The sequence below is a fragment of the Camellia sinensis genome, chromosome 12 (assembly GCF_055761805.1).
Source record: "Camellia sinensis isolate YWXY chromosome 12, ASM5576180v1, whole genome shotgun sequence".
Taxonomy (NCBI): domain Eukaryota; kingdom Viridiplantae; phylum Streptophyta; class Magnoliopsida; order Ericales; family Theaceae; genus Camellia; species Camellia sinensis.
This window is the reverse complement of record NC_138972.1, coordinates 79361105-79368687: the sequence shown is the minus strand read 5'-3', so window position 1 is coordinate 79368687 and position 7583 is coordinate 79361105.

Genomic DNA, 7583 nt, shown 5'->3' with positions numbered 1-7583 from the left:
TTGTGTCGAAGCATAGTTCAGTGGACCGTTCTATGTTAAACATGGCCTGTATGCGTACATGCCTTTCCTAGGCAAGATTTGGTTTGGCCCGCGTGCCATGTCCATCGCCATCTTCCTAACATATCCATATATATTACATTGTAGTGTAATTTTTGCATTCGGCATTAGGATCGTTGTCCTTTCCCCAGCGGGTCGTTTCCCCTCTTATGTCATTCCACCCAATACTCGTTCTTGTGTTTGTTTACGATGCTCATAGTTCAGTTGACCATTCTATGGTAGGCAGACTTGTTACCTCCATCAATCTATTTGACATAGGTGTGGTTTCGAACCACTCGTGATTGGATCGTGATTCAATTGCTTTGCATATAGTTTGCATTGTTTCACTTACATTGCATCTTCATTTGCATTGTTTATACATTGTTTTGTATATATTGCATATCATTTTGCATCCATTTTGCATTGTTATGCATATCGCTAACAATATTGTACCTGTTGAGTTTGTTTTCTTTGCAGGCACGATATTGTATGTACGGTTCATTTGAGGCTGGTGCAACCAGACGAGCCGCACAGGTATTGTATCCTCCGAGTAAGAAATATCGAGAATTGCATAATTCTCTTACATCCTTTCTGCATTGTAATGTAGTTCGGTGTATGCTAGCTTAAAATTGTCGCATGTATGCTTCATTACAGCTTTCTTTGCATGATCATAAGTTATGCTCGGCTTCGTGCATTGTCTTGCATTTTGCCCCTGCCTTCGGGCGTATACCTTGTTTGTCTTGCATATTTGTCTAAGTCTTCGGCCTTGTCAAAAATGGGTCGTCTCTGGGCTTTGACATTCACTCCCGTCATTGTTATGACTTTCGTGTTCTGTCAAAGAGGGGCAACTGTAGACACCCCATTTTTGACCGTCCTCAAGACTTGGACGTCACCGTTTGAACACTCGGTGATCACCCATATTTGTGTTCGTTTGGAGTTCCCGGAGGTCTTGGTTACGCGCCTTGCCTCAGGATCTCCGAATTCGACCGTTTAGTGTCTGGTTTTGCACCAAACACTTGCATTTTGCCTTGGAAGGGCAGGGAATGCCTTGTGAGGCATCCCCACACACCACCGGCTATGGCCAAAGGCCACCGGCTGATTTTTGCTGGCCGGTCGGCACTATTTGTTGCCGGTCGGCACTCTTTTTTGCCAAAATGGCATCTTTGGCCGGCCGACTACTGTGCATCTGCTTTTGCAGATATTTTAAGATAGCTGTCTTGCTTTTGGCTCCCCTCCATACACGTGTATGGAGGGATCTCCCTCTTTAGAAGCTTGTCTTGTAAGCTTTACAAGACAATAAGCTCTATAAAGAGAGGGGCTCTCTCTTGTTGCAAGGGTTAGACACTTGAGATATTTTAGAAAGTTTAGACAGCCATTTTTAGGGTATTGAGTTCTAGGGTTAGAAACCATACACTTTCTATCTCTATATCTCCCTCTTGTGTGTGTTAAATTGTGTTTGTGTCTTACTATTGCACACAAACACATAGTGTTTCACCTTCACTTAGCTACTGAGGTTCTAAGGGGTTGATTTTGGTGTTTTGGGGCTGGATTCAACCTAAAAGGAGCTGTTGGAGCATCATTGTTGAAGAGGTCTTCAAGGGTAAGAATCTTACCCCTTTTTACTCCATTTTTGCATCTTGTTTTTGCCTACCTTAGAGCTGTTTTTGTGCTTAGTGTATAATACAAAAAGTTCTATTTTTTTGCCCTCTTGATTGTTTGTTAAGAGTGTTTTGTGGTTTGGAGGTGTTTGATCCCTCCTAGGCCTTAAAAGGCCCTCATTTTGTGCTATTTTGTGCAAATTTCGAAACTTTGGTGTTTGGGCCTCTTCACCACTATAATCTTGAGGGATTTCAGTAGTGAAGATGGTGCCTTGAAGTCTCCAAAAGGGAAGGGCCACCCCCTCCCCTTGTTGTCCTTGAAATGGACCATTTTTGGCCTCTTGAGGGAGCATCTAGCTAAGCTTCATGTTGACCATACCTTGGCTGTTTTTTGTGCCTATTATATCATAATATGCCTCTGTTTATTGTTGGTTTTGGTACACCATGTATGCTTAGCACACCTACCATGTAATGCCTTGTTATTGCCTTAATATGCCTTAGGTTGTTAGCCCTTGTTCAAGCATGTTTTAGGCTTAGTCTTGTTCAAGCATGTTTTAGGCTTAGTCTTGTGAAACTTTTGTGCATATTTTGCCATGTCTTAGGTCTGTCCATGGTTGTTTGGGTCGGATTTGGCATGCTTAGTATAGCCCCTTTGCATTCCGGCTTGTTGGCCTTAAGTATGTGAATGTATAGCATGACATTTTTGCATTGATTTGGTGATTTGGAATCATCCACCATGTCATTTCAGTCCCCTTTGCATGCCTATATGTTTGCCTTGGATGCCTCTTTAATGCTTTGAAAGCTTATGTGGTATGTTCCATGTTTTGGCCATTGCACATGCCTTTGAATTTGAGCCACTTAGATGCCATCTAGGGAGTCCCCTTTGCATGGTCTAGGTCTGCCTTAAACCTATTTTAAGTCCTCTTAGCCTTGTGAGGCTTGGTTGGCTTAGCCATGGTTCAAGTCCTCTTGACTTGCTTCAAGTACTTGGACCATTTACATGCTAATGTTTAGCCTATCTTGTTGCTTGGTTTGACACCATCTTAACATGATTTTCAATGCTTACTTTGCATGCCATTAGTCCACATTATGCCTCTTTCAATTGTGTTTGAGAGTTGCCTCATTTGTGCCTAAGTGTTGGCCCTTTAACATGTGCATGTGTGTATGTGTTTTGGTCCTTTATTTTGGCCACTGTTTTAGGCCTATTTGGAGCTGCCTAAATCATGTATAAGTCCATCTTTTCATCCATTTGCATTGCCACATGTTTGCTTGTATGCTTGCATAAGTGCCTTGCCATGACATGTTGCATCCTTAGCTTGCATGCCTAGGTTGCATCACATCTTGCATGCATGCCTTGTTCCTTTACTTGGTGATAGAAATTGGGCCTTGGATTGTTTGTTTTGGTTTGCATTTCATTTGACATGAAAATTGCACACTTGACTCTTTGGGCCATCATGCATGGAAATACGTGATTGGTGGTCCGAGAATCGAGACACATGTCCTTTTGAGTCACAAGCATGATAGGGGACATGAATGGTGCGTATATGCCTTGAATTGTGCTGCCATGCTCTGCCTTGCCCTCTGTTGCTGTCAATTGCAGATTCTGCAGGAATACTCTGCCGACCGGCAGTGTCAAGTGCCGACCGGCAATCCTTTCTTTGCCGATAGCTTCACCAATGGCTGGTGGCCACATAACACTGCCGGTGGTAATCCTATTCAACCGGTGGTGTCCCCCAATGTCCAAGGAAGCAATACTGAGGTTTTGACAGCCTCCAAAGGAGTAAAGGAAGGAAAACAGAGGCAGCCTATGCATGGCGGTTCATTTCCGAGCAGGACCGAGCATGCATTACATCTGGCTCTCCTCCCGAGGCGGTTTACTGCTTTTCCTATATTAGTTAATTTGCTTAGCTGATTAGGCAATTTGTAATATTTAATTAGCTTGCGTAGTTAATTAATTTGTATTATTTATTTGGTCCCTCCGAGTGAGGGCAAATCTGTAATAAGTGTGCGTGAGTGTGTGTATGTCTTCCAATCCCCACTTCTTTCTTCCCTTTTACTTACCTGCTTTGTTGGTTAGTATTAGGGCACGTTTAATTTAGCATACCTTATGCTATGCATGCGTGCATTCATGTATTTGTATTGAATGCATTAGACTCGGTACATCACGCTAACTGCATTTGTACTTCAAATTCAAAACTGAATATGTGATAGTTGATCGCATTTCACATGCCATGTTTAGGTTAGCCGAGCCTATCTAATTGCATCCTGTATGTGTTGCATTAGTCAAATTGACATGAACTAGAACCATGCATGTTTGCTAACTAGTTTATTGTTTTGGCACGGAGTACGATGTAAGTATTTATGCTTTAGCATCTCGCATGCGTGTGAATGTTAACATGACAGTATGCTTGCCATGCGGCTAGATGCTTATGTGATAAATTGTTTGAATGCCTATGGGTGAAGGCTGGATTGTTTGAGTTGGAAACACTCGTTGAAATCCGTGTTTTAGCCTACTTGCGGGTAGCAAATTCCAAGGTACTTTTTAAGACAAACGGATATGCAATGCTTATTTCCAAATTAGGCAATCTAGTCTATACTTGTTTGCTGTGGGCATAACATAGTAATTCTAGGCTAATAACCAGAATAAGAACACATAACGTTTTCAAAATCAGATATCATGGTTAGTAGAGGCCGGTCTTCGGACCGGGCGAAATGGGGTGCTCATAGCTGACCTTCCCCGATCGTACCCTAGCTCCCGAGCCGAGACAACTCCGGTGATGACGGACATGTGGCCTTCGGCACCAAGTCAGGGTTTCCTAAATTCTCCCATTTTAAAATATTTAGGTGGTGACTCTGTATCTGGCAAAGCAGTCCATGTTTGGCACTACTTTCAAAAATCTGTTTCTCAAAACGATTTGTCGGATTTGGACTCTTTGGTTCAGATTAAGAACCGTGACACAAATCGAGTCCGAACTGTAGCATGAGGCCCACGGGCGCGTCTACAAATATATGTCACTTTTGTGCACATTTTGTATAAAAAATACTAACAATTCAGGTTAAATTGAACCAGATTGAGACAAAATCATTAATTTATGGTCAAAATCAGACTAATTGAAATTACAGGGATCAAATGACAAAAAAATAAAAATATAGAGACTACCAATATAATTTGCTTAATTGTTAGAGAACAAAAAAAAATATGGCTTAACACTTTGTTTGGGACTTGCGAGAGAAAGTAAACGATTATGTAAGTTAGGAGAGAAAAAAATAATAAAAATGATTATGGTTTCATTTGAGATGTGAGTTGGCTTTTTAACTTTTTTGCTATTTTAGTTTGAGACTAAAAAGTCTTGTTTGAGATGGACTTTTTGGCTTTTCTAACTTTCGTGAGAAAAAAAATAAAATAATTATGATTTAGATATGACATGTTGTCTTATGCTACCTCATATCTTCGGCTCAATCGCTGCCACTTCCCCCATTCCTCGTCCTAGACTGTGACTTAACCATCAACACAAACGATCTCCCAAATTTATTTCTTGATTCCAATTGAGTTTACATGATGTTTGATTCAAAATAATTATTTGATTCCATTATGTTTACAAATGTACATACAATAATGTGCATATTTGGTCAGAGGCTATAGTTAAAATAGTTAATAAAGATAAAATATGTTAAAATAGTGAATAAGATAAATGTCACATTCAATTCATAATTATTTTATTTTTCTTGCACGACCATCAAATCAATTACAACAAAAAAATCAACTATCATCCCAAATAAAATATTTTTAGCTAGGCTAAAATAGTCAAAAGAGTTAAATAGATAATCAAAATAACCTATTCACAAATGGGGCTAATATATTTATACAAAGTCGGTCCTGAAACCTCAAGTCCCTCTATGGCAGTGTTTGGGAAGCCAAATTTAGGTTTTTTTGGACTAAAATTTACAAAAAGACAAAATAAGTTAAAACAACTAATAAGACAAAAATATCACATCAAATCTATAATAATTTTACTTTTTGTTTTACAAATATCATATTCAACTATAAAAAAATCCAAACATATTTCAAAACACACAAATTTTAATTTACTAAAATACTTAAAAACTAAAATAGCTTACTTTCCAAATGGGACCTATGTGTCAAGGTCACCCCGACTTAATTGAATGCTAAGTCGCGTTTTGGTGTTTTTAGATGAGACCCAAATGAGGTAACACCTAAATTAATGAATCTTTTAGGTGATTTTATGTTTTTGCGATGTAGAAATGTAGACATATGCTTAGAGCATCTTCAAGGGAAGAGGTAAAAGAGCATAATGAGGTATTTTTGTTAATGTAATTGGTTTTTCCCTCCTCTAAGTGTACGTTTGGCAACCGAACTTTTTAGTCAAAAAGTTATTAAATTAGTCAAAAAGTCAACAATTTATACCAAAAAGTCAAAGATTATCTTTTCTCTCTACTTTTTGTACATCTTTTCATAAAGGCCAAAAAGTCATCCCAAATATACTAGTTTTTTTTAACTCATATTTTAGCCAAATAGTCAAAAAGTTACTAAATTAGTCTGTTCTCAAACGAGACCTAAGGAATTTTGCATGCATATGGAGAAACAAAATGTCTATTTTGATTTTGACTTTTCATAGCTAGTTAGCCTTTAGGACTATTTTGGGAAGATGGTTATAATCATTTTTTTGGTACAAAACTACTTATAAGTAGTTTTTTTGTGAGAGAGGAAGTGAGTTATAATTTGGGAAGTGGATTATAACCCACTTTCCAAAAGGGGCCTTATTGAGAGGCAAAAGGATTTTTACTGAAATTGCTCTTTTCATATGATCAAGTACTCTTGTTTTAGTTAATTTTGTGTTTGTATATTTCATCTAATTGATTTAATTTTGTGTTTGTATATTACCATTTGAAAATATGATCATTTAAAAATATTTTTTTAGAAAATAATTTTGGCCTTGTTTGAGGACATGTTTTTTTAGTAATTTTTTGATTTTTTGGTTAAAATATGATGAAAAAAAAATTAGTATGTTTTGGATAACTTTTTGACTTTTTACGAAAAGATGTGCAAAAAGTAGAGAAAAAATGAAATCTTTGACTTTTTGGTATAGATTGTTGTCTTTTTGACTTTTTTAATAACTTTTTGACTTTTTTGCTAAAAAAGTCACTTGCTAAACGAGGTCATAATATAAATATTTTTAAAAATAATTTAATTATATAATTTTTAAAAAATATTTACAAATGTCACGTTAACATATACAATATATTATAAAAATAATATTTATTCATTTATCTAGGTTTATAATATATATTTTAAAAATTAGTTAAGTTAGCCTCTGTTTGGCAAGATGGTTTTGAGGCTTTTTTGGCTATTTTAGCCACAAAAAACAAAATAGGCTATTTTAGCCATAACAAACAAAACATCACATCCAACCTATAATCATTACATTCTTCTCTCACAAAAAAAGTCAAAAAAGCCAAAAAGCCAAAAAGCCCTTCCCAAACCAAGCTTTTTAGCCCAGGCTAAAATAGCCAAAAAAGCCAAAAAGCCAAAAAGCCAACCTACTTCCCAAACCAAGCCTTAGCTAGATTGATTAGTTAAAATAAAGAGTATGGTTAGAGTGTCTACTAACTAAATTAGGCTTCGTTTGGGAAGCTATGGTTTGGGCTTTTTTGGCTATTTTAGCCACAAAAAACAAAATAGGCTATTTTAGCCATAACAAACAAAACATCACATCCAACCCATAATCATTACATTTTTCTCTCACAAAAAAACTCAAAAAAGCCAAAAAGTCCTTCCAAAACCAAGCTTTTAAACCCAGGTTAAAATAGTCAAAAAAGTCAAAAAGCTAAAAAGCCAATCCACTTTCCAAACGGAGGCTTAGTTAGGTAAAATAAAGAAGGCATTTTTTTGGTGTACTTTTGCAAAGTATTTTATCTTTACCCTTAGGT